Raw genomic sequence first — 15,772 nt, 5'->3', positions numbered from 1 at the left:
GAAGCTGAAAGATGAATACACTGCATATGTGTGTGGTGCGTTATGGCTCCGACACGGCCATTGGAGCTGATCGTGGTCACTCTAGTCAATGCTTGTTTATTCCAGCTGTGCCGTGGCACGTTTCTGAAGAGTCCCGGAAGCCACTCTCCATGCTGCATCGCTATTGTTGACGGACAATAAATACTAACAGTAATAATAATAATCGGCTTGCTATCGTCAAAGGTATCACCAACAGGCGATATCTCTGACTATCGATACATGATACTATCGTCTATTAGCACAACTCTAATACATATAGAAGGTTTATTATAATTCAGTTGTATATAGCTATAGTTAGATACTGCTGTAACAAACTACCACAAACCCTTTGCATAAGCCTTAAACACATCTCTATTCACCCTTTGATCCAGTAAGGTTAAGTAACCCGGAAAACTATTGATTTTGAATTGATTCTTGACCGATTTATGTCAACAAATTGCGTCAATCAAGCCACACCAGTAAATAGAGTGAAACAAAAATGCAGAGTGAGATCACTGGACGTTATTTCACACAGTTACATCAAACAGTTTGAGTTCTGAGGACTTTCATCATGCCATTGCACCCAGATGCTTCAAGGCTTTTTCTCTTGCATAAGTCGCATTGTTGTGATTACCCAAGTCACAATCTCACACATGTGAGGGAGGTTTGAAATGTGCCAAGGCCACGAAACAGGAGAGTATTTAAATAATTAAGCGTGCTACTTTCAAGAAGGATTCCTGAAAGCAGTATCGGCCTGGCTGGTTTATATTCCACAACATGTTTTATAAACTTTCCATTTGCATTGCTTTTTACGGTGGGTGCAGAGGTTGGGCATTAAAGCTGACAGTGTTTGGCTTGGTATTCAGAAGCAGATGCACTGTAATGAAATGACCTATTCTGAGACAAAGAATGGAAGGCAAAGGTTAGAAGCTTCTTAATGAAGCATGAGTGAGCAACTCATGGCCTATTCAGATGAGACTAGTTTTCTCAGAGGAGGTTAGGTAAATTATTCCCCCTCATTTATTTTGTCATTGTGCGCTTTATGGATTTAAGACCTACTTATTCTTTCACAGTATTGTAAGGTAAATATTTCAATGCATGATCACAAATGTCATGCCAAAAAAAATATTTTAAGCTACATTTTTTCACATATAGTGTGGCTTTACATCAATACACACTTGATTGTGTCATATAACATAACATTTCTAACAGTTGTGGGTTTTAGTGCTATGATAAACACATTGGAACACATTGGATGCGCTATTCTCACGAAACCATCAAAATAATATATCATATCATGAACCAGATATCAATTTAATATCATATTAGGAGGATTAGCAAAGTGGCATTGATCAGTGAGAAACTATGTCAATTCATATGCTATTATTTACCTCATTATTTACAAGCCAACCATAAAAAATGAAAGCTAAAACTGTTTTCTGTTTTCAAACAGAAATTACAATGAACTGTGACTTGCTGATTTCAAAACCATAGAAGCTAAATAAACCAAAACACAGAAGATACTCCACTTTTAGCATAAAAAGTGTCCTTTATACCTTTTAATGCTTCATTCATGCTACCTTATAACATTCAGTGCAGCTCAAGGTTCAAAAGAGATTACACATGTAGATTATGAAACTCATAACTTGAATACGACTAATAGAAACAAGAACATCTCAGATTCAAAGCATAAGCCAGACGGATTTGTGACTCAGCAATAACTGACATCACTCAGCCTTCTGAAGAATCTCCCCCAACACATGGACTTCATACAGACTTCTTGTTAACCCACAATTCTATATTTAGACTCCCCAAAAAGAAAATAACACATGGATGTCAGGGAGAAGACGCTTTCATAAAAAACTCTGGCTCTGTCATCAAAAGAAACAGCATTACAGAAAGTTCCACAGCCTCAGCCAAGTCCTCAGACCACTTTAAAGATGATGAAAAAAAGAAGAGAGAAATGGTTTTTGCCATTAATTATGTGATAGAATTTTTAATAAATATAAATCACACAACAACATTGTGCAAAAAAAAAAAAACATCTTATTCTACATTAATCAGGTCAATATGCTCTGTGTTTGGGCTTCTTTAGAGTAAATAGTTCTTTGATAGTCTATGAGGCTGTGTTACTCATTGCAACGCTCTGTGCCAAGTGTTTGAAGCCCCTATAAAGCAGGCGGCTGTGTAAAACAGATGATCAACTAAATAACAGAGAAAGAGTATGAAGCAGAATAAAGAGAAACAGTTGTTAGACATTAACAATTACAGAAGGGAAAAAGTAGGTAAAGCCTAAAAAAACAAAACAATAACACTGAGTGTCAGTGTTTGTGGTGTCTTTAAGTTATATTTTTGGGCTTTTTATTCCTTTATTATATAGACATGACAGTGGAGAGATGACAGGACAGTATTAGGTATAGAGAGGGGAGCGGGATCGGCATAGGACCTCGAGACAGGAATTGAACTTGGGTCCCCGCGAGCCAGTTGCGCTGTATATGTTGGCATACTGACCATGTGGCTATCGGTGGCACCAGCATTGTTATTAATTAAAACTAAAACTATTAAAAAAAAGTTTTCGTTGCAATAGTCCTGAAATAAAATAAAATATAAATATCAGATGAAAAACTTCTATGAAAAATAAAGTACTAAAATGACTAAAACTGAAATAAAAATACATTAAATTGAAATAGAAATATTTAAAAAAAAAAAACTACAGAAAAAATAACTAAACTAAACTAAAATTAACTAAAGAACAAATTAAAATTAAAACAGATTTTTCTTTTAATTTATTATATAATTATATAATATATAATTAATTATAATTGTACTGTTAGGCTAACTCAACTTGTTATAGCACTTGAATATCATTGCTCTTTTGTTGGTTTTGATTGCTTCTATTGTCCTCATTTCTAAGTTGCTTTGGATAAAAGCATCTGCTAAATGACTAAATGTAAATGAACTGTAATGTTAATGTAAAACAGCATTTGAAAATAAAAGCTAATTGGAAATATTAATAATACTATAAAATTATATAAATGAAACTAAAATAACACAATTTTTCATATTTCCTATTGAAACAGTAATTTGTTGAAGACCCTTTTAATACTTTCAGCTTTTTGTTTACACTACATGAACCATGATTGTCTACTTGCTGTTGCTAGTTATTAGATGCAGAAAGTATTGGTGTTTAAAATCATTGTGTTATTAATGGCATTTTAAATTTGTCTTGCTATTGCTAATTTCATGTCTCCAACTTTATGTATCCAAAATACACACAACTAAATCATAGATTCAAAATTTTGCTAATTTCCATGGTTAGATCCACATCTAGGGGGTGGAGATTGGTAGGTTTAGGGATCAGGGGGTGGAGACGGGTAGGTTTAGGTATATGTAAGGTGGGAGGAGTTGGATCTGGATCCAACCACGCCCCCAGGATCTTATGTTCTGCAGTGAGTACCATCTCCATTATAGTGCCATCCAAAAGAGGCATAATGTCACTTTCACAGACTTTAACATTAACTGTTCCTTCCTGGTGGAATAACCTCCCCAACTCAATCCAAGCAGCTGAGTCCTTAGCCATCTTCAAGAAACGGCTAAAACATATCTCTTCCATCTTCATTTGACCCTCTCACTAGCACTCTCTATTCTAAATCTATTTTCTATTTGTGTTCTTTTTTTTTTTATTAAAAAAAAGAAAGAAATAAACCCACTTGACCCTCTAACACTTGCACTCTCTATTCTATTTCTATTCTAACTACTTGTTTTCTTTTTATTTATTATTAAAAAGTACCCTTTAACACTAGCATTTTCTATTCTGTTCTATTCTTTTGATTTTATTTAAAAAAAATATTCTTATTACTCAAACATAAGTTCACACAATTAAAATATTTAACTTAAAGCTTAAAAAAGATCTCACCACTTTCATTAATAAAAAGTTGAAAAGGACAATATTAGCCCAATTTATCTACATTTTTGAAAAGCCAAACACACAAGAAAAAGCTTAATAATCATGATAAATTTTCCTTATTTTATTTTTAAAAGCATATTATGAATTTGGGACACACTTATCGTCATCTTGCTTACTATTTAGTATGCAAACTGGGACACAGCATACAGCACACTGACAACTCAGTAAACTCAAAAGAGCGTATTGATGTACAGCTCTAAATAAACCACAAACCTAGTGCAAAATTATTATGCCATTTCAGCTACATGATTGATGAAGCTCTAAATCTCACAGGAATCATCAATATCCACAGTTTGATGTACGAGTCTCTTTGAGAGGGATGCGAGAGTCATTAATTAGTCTTACTGTGGCAATAAGTGGTTTATTTTAGTTTCAAGTGTTCGATGTACGAGTCTCTTTGAGAGGGATGCGAGAGTCATTAATTAGTCTTTTTCTCAGGTCAGTGAGCAAGACTAAAGCTAACACACAGGACAGAAGAGGCAGAGATTACTGACTTCATCAGATGAGTGCTCGGACATTTAGATTTCTACTCTCAGATCCCTTTTCCCCCAGGAGCCATTCAATAAAACATTAAAGCCACAACCACCCATTTCTGTGCTAAGCCAATCAAAATGGATTGTTGACCCAGTTTCCAAAACACTACAACTGAAAGTCATGTAACACATCTATGATTGAAAAGCAAAGAGGACTCTGCCCTAAGTCAACAAAATATCATTGTGTTGGTAATGGCATTTTAAATTTGTCTTGCTAATTTCATAGCTCCAATTTTATGTATCAAAAAATACACACGAATATTAACAGATTCAAATTTTTGCATTAATTTGACAAAACTACAGCTTGACTGGAATATACACTAAACAATCTGTTTACAGGTGATCTTTACCTTGATTTTTCGGTTTTCTTAATTTATCATGCATTTAATCTCAAGTTTGGATGCAAATATTTGCATAATAGTTGCTCTGCACCCCTTTACCTAAATTCACTACTTCAGACTATGTGCCTTCTTGAAGCTTGCATTCTGCAAGTGAACAGTGCATTACAATGCCATCCAAAAGAGGCACAAAATCACTTTCACAGACTTTTACATTAACCGTTCCCTCCTGGTGGAATGACCCGCCAAACTCAAACTGAGTCCTTAGCCATCTTCAAGAAAAGGCTAAAACATATCTCTTCCATCTTCATTTGTCATAAGAAGAACACAAAACTAACTAACCAAGTTTAGATTCATTTCCATGAATCAGTTCAAATGATCAATTTCAATGAATGTATTAATTACTATATGTGACCCTGGACCACAAAACCAGTCTTAAGTGTAAATTTTTCAAAAATGAGATTTACATTGATATATGGTTTATTAGGATCGGATAATAATTGGCCGAGATACAACTATTTGAAAATCTAGAATCTGAGGGTGCAAAAAAAATCAAAATACTGAGAAAATCGCCTATGAAGTTGTCCAAATGAATTCTTAACAATGCATATCAATCAAAAATTACGTTTTGATATATTTACGGTAGGAAATTTACTAAATATCTTCATGGAACATGATCTTTACTTACTACTATCCTAATGATTTTTGGCATAAAATAAAAACCGATCATTTTGACCCATACAATGTGTCTTTGGCTATTGCTAAAAATATACCCCAGTGACTTAAGACAGGTTTTGTGGTCCAGGGTCACAAATATTTTTTTTTTTTTTTTTTTTTTTTTGCAATTTAATATTCACAGTCACTAGTCCATATCACAATTTGTTTTCATATCACAATGTTTTTTGGCTATTGCTAAAAATATATCCCAGTGACTTAAGACTGCTTTTGTGGTCCAGGGTAACATATACTATAATGCCTCAAATGTGAAAAACATGCCCGGATTAATATATGTATAAAAAGCATACTATGTCTGTCTGATGAAGTCCACTTATATTTCTTTCAGTATGATATTTGAAACCAGTACTCTGTCAATATGTTTTTTTTGCGTTGTTGCTTTTATGGGTGAGCCGGATCAAACAAAATCATGTAAAATGGCACCAACAGAAACTGTAACATTCTAGCAAAGACAATAAAGTAATTAATGATGGAGTGTCTTAACAATCCTGATTGACAGACAAGTTCAATAATTAATTGTAAGAGGGTCACCTTCAGCCTAAATGAGCAGTGTTTATCGTGAGTAATGGCAGGCAGCCTCTCGCCCGACAGACGGGCAGCAGGGGAAATACCCTGACTCCACACAGCAGTGTGGCAATGACTCCCTTTGCCACCTGGTACAGAAACACAACCGTGTAACGCATGAACAGTCTGGCAATTGTTAGAGCTATCGCTTTCACAGAGATCTACCCAAGAGAAACGTGTCAGACGCAAATGTTAATGCCAGTGAGACAATGCACATAGTGACGAATATCCACAAAAACTACTTGCAGTATTTAAAAGTGATGCATAACATATATGCTACAAGTTTAAGTTAAACCAGTGGTCATTAACAGCATAATATAAAACACAATTCATGCATAATACTTAGATTAAAATAAAACAACAACCCAGGGAACCTATTAAGGGTGACAACAGAAATACATTCTGAATATATATACAGACCAGAACTATTATAAAACATAAAATATTAAAAGTAGTCTTGATTTCACCACACTACATTTGGTGTACCAACCATCTTAGAGCCAAGATTTGTTCTTTGAGTGTTATAATCTCATGAGGATCACAAAAACATGGACTTCCTATACGCACAAACTCCCTTATGCATGTTATGTTACGTAATGGTTTCTGCACAAATGCTATTTAATTTATGGAAGTAAATACAAAACACAGTATACTTACATGTCCTTAAAATTATGGCAAAACCAGCCAGTAAAAGTTTATTATACTTTAAAAATTAAGTGCACAGAACACGATGGCTTAAATTGAAAATATATAATGTAAAACTTCATCTGCTCAAGATTAAAAAAAAAACTGATTAACATTCATCAAACAAAATACTTCTGAATTTGCTGTTTGCATGATGCTTGATGTTAGAACTGTTGGAAAACATGGAAAGGGTGTTTAAAAGACAGGCTATTTTTGTCGAATACAAAAGAACAGCGAGACGAAAAACTACAGACACAGTGAGGTGATTATCAACACAAAAGGAAACAGTGAGCTACTCTATTTTGAGCTCTTCATGGCCATGCAGCTAATACAAATAACGCTTATGACCGAGTGACGACTTCCTTTATGAACAACGGATGAAGTGTGTTGTATGATGCTTTCAAAATAAAACACAAAGGGGTCTAAAATTAAATGAAACTGGATTACGTTCGATGTCAGTATGTCTTTCTGTCTGTCTCTCTCTCTTTGTGTTTGTGAAAAGGATGACGTCTTAGGCTGAAACCACAAGGAGGCTGAAAATGAGATCTAACCCATATAAATGATTCAGTTTAGCACACCCAAATGTAATTTGTTCCTCCCTAAACTCCTGTCCAGTGGTAAGTGGGAGAAATAACCCAATAAACCCATCCCAAACAAAACCAAAACAATATGATCATCTGCCTAACAATCACAGACTCTTTGAATGATTTTTCACCAACAAATACACTAAACAATGAGCCAGACACTATGATAAACATACACTGTTTGACATATGATAACCATAATCAGTGCTAATGTTGTGAGGCTGATTCATTTGATAGCGTCCGTTAGTAAGGCTTACAAATAACTCTGTTTGAAGATCGTTTCAGAAAAGAGACTTGTTTTTTTAAATCTTACTTTTTGTAGGTCAACTCACAAAAAAGTGCTATAAAAATAGGGGTACCTTGGTCATCACATTAAAATGGTACTTTGGCACACATTTTGCCGTTGCACAGAACACGATGGCTTAAATTGAAAATATATAATGTAAAACTTCATCTGCTCAAGATTAAAAAAAAAACTGATTAACATTCATCAAACAAAATACTTCCTGAATTTGCTGTTTGCATGATGCTTGATGTTAGAACTGTTGGAAAACATGGAAAGGGTGTTTAAAAGACAGGCTATTTTTGTCGAATAAAAAGAACAGCGAGACGAAAAACTACAGAGACAGTGAGGTGATTATCAACACAAAAGGAAACAGTGAGCTACTCTATTTTGAGCTCTTCATGGCCATGCAGCTAATAAAATAACGCTTATGACCGAGTGACGACTTCCTTTATGAACAACGGATGAAGTGTGTTGTATGATGCTTTCAAAATAAAACACAAAGGGGTCTAAAATTAAATGAAACTGGATTACGTTCGATGTCAGTATGTCTTTCTGTCTGTCTCTCTCTCTTTGTGTTTGTGAAAAGGATGACGTCTTAGGCTGAAACCACAAGGAGGCTGAAAATGAGAGATCTAACCCATATAAATGATTCAGTTTAGCACACCCAAATGTAATTTGTTCCTCCCTAAACTCCTGTCCAGTGGTAAGTGGGAGAAATAACCAATAAACCCATCCCAAACAAAACCAAAACAATATGATCATCTGCCTAACAATCACAGACTCTTTGAATGATTTATCACCAACAAATACACTAAACAATGAGCCAGACACTATGATAAACATACACTGTTTGACATATGATAACCAGTAATCAGTGCTAATGTTGTGAGGCTGATTCATTTGATAGCGTCCGTTAGTAAGGCTTACAAATAACTCTGTTTGAAGATCGTTTCAGAAAAGAGAATTGTGTTTTTTTAAATCTTACTTTTTGTAGGTCAACTCACAAAAAAGTGCTATAAAAATAGGGGTACCTTGGTCATCACATTAAAATGGTACTTTGGCACACATTTTGCCATATAAGGCCTATACACTTCTGTTCAAAAGTCTGAGGTCAGTATTATTTTTAATTTTACTTTTATTTAGCAAGGACACAATAAATTGTTCAAACGTGACAGTGAAGACTTTTACATTGCTACAAAAGATTCCTTTTTTAACTTTATATGCATAAAAAAAAGTGTCATAGTTTCCTCAAAAATATTAAGCAATGTTTTTGAGCACCAAATCAGCATATTACAGTGATTTCTGAAGGATTATGTTACACTGAGGACTGGAGTAATAATGCTGAAAATGTAGCTTTGCATCAAAGAAATAAATTAAATTTTAAAGTATATTAAAATAGAAAACAGTTATTTTAAATTATAATAATAGTTCAAACCATTACTGTTTTTACTGTGATCAAATAAATACAGCTTTGTGAGCATATCAAATACATTTGAATAAATAATAGTATGGTACTTGTTCAAAAAACATAGCATTATGTCCAAGAAACCACAGGAGTACTAAGATGGTACTATGATAAAAGTACTATGTTTTGTGTAAACCAGTAGATGACTGAATCTTTAATTTGCTAAACCGCTCAGCATCAACACACTGAGCAATTTATGGGACGTACCTGCAACTTTACGGTAGAACTACACAGTCTAATTTGAAGGGAGCAGCTGTGAAACACAAAACAAGTCAGAATATAGCCAAGACCTACTAGTGAAAACACTGAGACATCAATTACAACCCCCACCCCTTCCATTTGCCAGGCTCATTCTAGGGAAAGTCTCATTTGCTGGTTGTTGCTATTCCAGAGAAAAAGGGTAAACGAGAGGGAAAAAAAGGCAAAGGAAAGGTCTTTGGTATTAATTCAAGCCCCTTTGCCCACACATGTTTCTGTTTTAAGCTGATCCCATTGCGTGACTGCCTCTGCCTAATGCTGGCACAGACTCCCCGTGCGCTGTCTAATCGAACAATCAAAGCAGAGTCTGTGCTGACATTCGTTTTTATCTCAGAATGCCTTTATAGAGGGAAGACGCTGTTATTTTAGGAGGTTTCTCTTATAATACATTTACAAAATGCGGTATTGTGTACTGCATCCCTCTTGTTTGTAGTCTATGCTTCTGCATATTTTTGTATACTTACAAACTCAATTTGAACTGAGAATAACAGCAACTTAAAATGGAAATCTGATATTATATCCCCAGCACTTTTAAAAGGAATATTTCACGTAAAAATGTACATTCTTTCATCATTTACTTATGTTACAAACCTGTATGATTTTCCAAGAAACACAAATCAAGATGTTTTGCAGAATGTTCAGGCTAATTTTTCTTTGCATTTATTTGATGATATATACAGCAAAAACAGAAATATTGTGAAATATTATTACCATTTAAAATAACTCATTTATATTTGAACGGATATTCAAATGTAATTTAGTTCTGTGATGACAAAGCCTAATTTTCAGCATCCTTACTCTAGTCTTAAGTCACACATGATCCTTCAGAAATCATTCTTATATGCTGACTTGGTGCTCAAGGAAAATTCTTTAGGTTGAAAAGTTGTGCTGCTCAATATTTTTGTGGATACTGTGATCAGGATTCTTTGATGAAGAGAAAATGTAAAAGAACTGCATTTGAAACCGGAATGTTTTGTAACATTATAAATGTATTTACTGTCACTTTTAATCAATTTAATGCATCCTTTCGTTATAAAACAAGCAATTCCCAAAAAACAAAAAACAAACCAAAAAAACATTTAAATGAAAAAAGAGCAATGTGAGAGTGAAGTGAGGGATAGAATCGGCCCCTCTGACACTGAACAGAGCCCTGTTGTTTGTCTTATCAGGGCTAAGTGCTCGGGACGACTGAAATTTCCCATGTACAGCCACTGATTGAACTACTATGAAGTACAGACAAAAAAGCAGGAACAGCATAAACACAGCTCACCAGTGGCTTCCCTAATGTCACGAACAGTCTTGCTATTGTAAGCATAAGCCTGAGAAAACTTACCAAAGTGAAAAAGTACTACCAGTCACATTTACCTGAATTTTACAGCCTAACATCTGGTTGAGCGGCTGACTGTGTTTTGAGTCAAATCAGATTGGAACGTGTTACCTAACATGGCACACAGGCAGAGCAGAGAAACACTGTCTCTCTGACGGTTTCCACTGATCAGACTGAGGTCATGTCTGCTGATGATGAAGTCCATCTCTCCTGCACAGCATTCGGTGAAACTGAGAATTTAAGAATGGCTCCCTTTCAATTCAAGATTAAATTTAAATCTAACTGGCCACACAGAATGTTGAATTTAATGTTGAAGAGGAATTTACTCAATATGTAATTGCTAGTATAACTTCTAACTATGAATTCTACTTGCTTAAATCAGCTTTGCCAAACTAAAAATCTATAATTTAAAATGCTGCAAGTGAATTTAGGTGTCACAACATTATAATGTACAGTATGAAAAATTTGACTTTTTTCAATTTTAATTATTACATTAATTATTACAATAATCGAATACATTTAACTGTTAAATTATGAGCATTTTAAAAGCATTTAAAAAAATAAAATGTATTATTATTATATATAATAATATAAATTAGATATTATTTTACTATATTTGAATTAGTGATGTCAAACGATTAATTGCGATTAATCGCATCCCAAATAAAAGTTTTTGTTTACGTAATAAATGTGTGTGTACTGTGTATATTTATTATGTATATATAAATACACACACATACAGTATATATTTTGAAAATATTTATGTGTATATATTTATATTCATATAATTTGTTATATATAAATATTTTATATATAAACAACATACATTTTTGTAATATAAACATGCATGTGTGTGTATTTATATATACATAATAAATATACACAGTACACACACATATATTATGTAAACAAAAACTTTTATTTTGGATGCAATTAATCGCGATTAATAGTTTGACAGCACTAATTTTAATTAAGGATAATCTTTTAGCCATGAAAAAAAAATCAGGATTGCTTAAGTACACAAATTTATATTGGCTAAATAAATCTCCATCAGCTTTCGATGATTTCAAGGACCGTGGGAACCACCTGTTAAATTTAAATTTGAATTAGAAGTGGAATTTAAGGCATTGTCAAATCAATTCTGAATGGTGCACAACCTTGTTCCTGTGTGTTTAAACGCTTGAGACAAAGATCTGAACTTGAGTGCAAACTGGGTGCAGAAATTCTCCAACTGTGAGAGAGATGAGAACAAGAAAAAAAAAACTCAGACAGGGGAGGGGATGTAATGAGGAAGGTGGGGACACACTTTAACTCCTAAGATTGGGATGGTCTCCAGAGAAGCAGACTTTTCCATAGCTGGCGTATTGTGTAATTCACTGGAGGACGCTCAAGTTCCCTGCACGTTCCCCCCTATTCCCTCAGCCGTCTTCGAAAGACAGGAAGCCAGGCCTGTAACTGGAGAGGCCCTGAAGACTGTGTCACTGTGAGGGCTTCGTGCTCAGGGCTGGACTGAACTCACTGCGTTAACTTCTGGACCCTTCGACTACAAAGCAGAGAGAGATGCACCTCTCACACTGAAACTCCATCATTCGAGAGCTTTTAACAACTCTGTAAAACATGGTGCAAATTATAATGGTTATAAAAGGCAGAGAATGATGCTTTTATGGTATTATTGTTACTAAACTCTTAGTATTCATGATTCTTCAACAGAAAAATAGCAATACAAGTGTGTCCATGACCTTCACTCCCAGTCAAAAACCAGTAAAAAACAGTAATACTGTTAAATATTAAATTAACATTTTTTTCTAATACATTTAAAAATTCCTGTGAAGCAAAGCTGAATTTTCAGCATCATTACTCCAGTCTTTGGTGTCACATGATCCTTCAGAAATCATTATAATATGCTGATTTGGTGCTCGATTACTAATAATGGTTGTTATCATTACTATTATTATTATTTTCATCAATGTTGAAAACAGCTTTTGCTCCTTACATTTGTTTTAAAAAAATAAGCAGATGAATCGAAAGTTCAAAAGAACAACATTTATTTGAAAAATCTACTAGGCCTGTTTAAAAAATAGCAACTTCATAAATGTTTTTACAGTCACTTTTGATGTGTCCTTTCTGAATAAAAGTATTATTATCATTATTTTGATCTTTCAAAATTTTGGGGCATCACAAAAATATTAAGCAGTAAAAACTGTTTTAAACATTGATAATAATAAGAAATTAATGATTAGAATATTAGAACGATTTTTAAAGTATCCTGCGACATTGAAGACAAGAAAATTCAGCATTTCCGTCACAGGGATAAATTACATTTAAAAGTATATTAAATTAGTATACAGACCTTTTAAATCGAAATAATATTTAACAATATTACAGTTTTAACTCTACTTTTGAGCAAATAAATGCAGCCTTGGTGAACATAAGAGATTTCTTTCAAAAACATTAAAACTAACTTAATTATTCCAAACTTTCAGTAGTGTAGGAGATTTTTAATACTCTAGAATCTACCATAAATTGCAATGGTTTTTTGAAATGTATGAATTAATCTATTTTATTAAATTTTACATTGATGAATTAATTCCCCATAAACGCCGCTGTGCTCAGATGTAACCATCTGTTCAGAGTGAGATGGTCCAGACGTGTGCCGAACCGTACAGATATGTGAGCCCAGTGCAATCTGGGCATCCATGTCAGCCTTCTGTCATGCTGTCACACTTACCTCAACTATAGTTCACAACACATTCACAACACTGGGACCACATTAGTCAATTATAATGGCTGTGTGGGTGAATGTCGCACATAGGTCCTCTTCGATGGACTACATTTAATGAGGCTGAGTTTAATCAGTAATAAAAAACAGAAATGAGACTAATCTACAGTAAAGTATTAATAACAAAAGGCTGCATTCAAAACAGAGACAATGAACTGAGATGAATGAAATCTCAGTATATAGATCTGTAGCGGAGGTCACAGTTGAATGGGTGGTCTAAAATGGCCTGATTGAATTTTGATGTTGCTGACGCGAGCCCAGCGCTATCTCACTCAGTTCCGTTGACTAAAAACTAAAATAGAGCACTCTTATCTTTGAGTGTCACTTCAAATGAGTGCTCTACAGAACAAATGCTGAGAAATAAGTGTTGACCACAAGTCTAGGCTTTTACACACATACAAAAAAGGTTTCTGGCTTGGAAATGGTAGTTTAACAGTGCAATTTGTGTAAATAGTGGTAGAGCAGAGGTTTTATTAGTCAGAAATATTTATAAATAAAAATAAATAAATGAAAGAAATATGTTTGTGCCAGTGTGTGTGTGATTAGTAGTAAAGCAGTGGCATTATTAGTCAGAAATATTTATAAAATTTGTTTCTATAATATATATGTATATAAATACATGTATATAAATAAAAAAAATAAAAATAAAAAAATAAAAAAAAAGATGCTCAGCACTGAGCTGTGATCTTTAATTTGTATTGTTGCAATTCCAAATGAAGAAAAGCTGGTTACACAAAACTGTACTTTCAAACAAAGAAAAGACATAAGATGTCTCCTTAAAAAAAAAATTAAACCTAAATAAATGTGTGAAACACCAAAAAAGACAACTGCTTCTCTTAATGACATCTTCATTACTTTTTCTTACATTTTGTTGGCTGAAGCAGAGTAGCCTGTCAAGATTGCATGCTAAAAACACCGTACCAGGACTTTTAGATTTTTTTTGGATGTCAATAAAGGACATTAAAATGAGAAGAACTGGTCTATGAATGTAAAATCTATGGTTCTGTGGAAAACTACCTTGTTAAAGGGGTTTTGCCCCTAAAAAAGGCCAAATTACTTGCAGATGTCTTAGAACAATGGTGCAGAAACAGCATTGCACACTTTCACTCCGACAAGGACAAACTGTTATCATTACAACTAATTAACATGAAAGTAAATATGTAAACAAACAGTAAAAGTCACAAAAACTTATATTTACAGGATGCAAACCAAGCAGAAAACCATATTGCGAATATGATATTGTCTGTTTATGGAAGTTTTTGTCTTAACCAGTGACAAAAATTATAAGCGATGCCCAACAAGATATTACATTGGCTACCGAGTGTTAAATCTCATTGGTCCAAAATCCCTCTCCTTGTTGGCGTATATTGAACATTGATTATCTTTGAATGGCTTTGATTTTGATGCTCTTATGTTTACTTTATATGCAAGAAGTTACCTTTTACAGGAAATGACCTTGTCTACAAGCATTCCCTATGGTCCAAACTAAACTAGTATCCTTCAAACACACACAAACTCCTCCTTGGCAAAATGCATGGGTTCACCATCAAAGAAACTGGTATACACCCTTCCCGGTTTCTCAATGGGACTTTGTTCGCTTGTCCAGCAGCCATTGGCCTCAGCATCCAGCTCCTGTGGCTTTTGATGGGTCCGGCGTATTGATCTGTTCCCAGTCCCAGAGGCGATGAATAATGAATGCACTCACTGTCATCCCTCACAGATAAGATTTCACTTGTAAAAGTGGCACACTTGTAATTAGCCAGGAGTTTTGCGCTGAGTTCCACGCAATCCCAAAAATTCAACAACGTTCTGACATCCGGTGTGAATTCTGTGAAAGAGCTTTTCAATCACAAGAATAATAAGTAGGGTCACACCTGCATGATCGTGAGTCCACAAGTGCTCTCATCTCTGTCTAAAGAACATCCTTGTATGCACCGGTTGCCACTGGTGATAAGAAAATACAAGGATTCTTTCAAAACCATATGCAAAAAGCGCTTATTTATGGTAGACTACTCTACTGAGCACAACAGTCGGATTGAAATAGAATCTTCTTCACTTTTTCTACAAAGAAATAGATTTTCATTCATGCATAAAGCTTTAAGGTCTGCCATGAGCTCCAAAACTGTTAAACAAACAAACTAAAAAACTTTCAAACTCTCGGTGAAGAACTACACTACCCACAATCCCACCACCACTTCTGCTCAAAACCAGCAACATGTGCTCAGAACACGAGA

Source organism: Cyprinus carpio, chromosome B18 (assembly GCF_018340385.1).
Source record: "Cyprinus carpio isolate SPL01 chromosome B18, ASM1834038v1, whole genome shotgun sequence".
Classification (NCBI taxonomy): domain Eukaryota; kingdom Metazoa; phylum Chordata; class Actinopteri; order Cypriniformes; family Cyprinidae; genus Cyprinus; species Cyprinus carpio.
Note: the sequence above shows the minus strand (reverse complement) of the source record.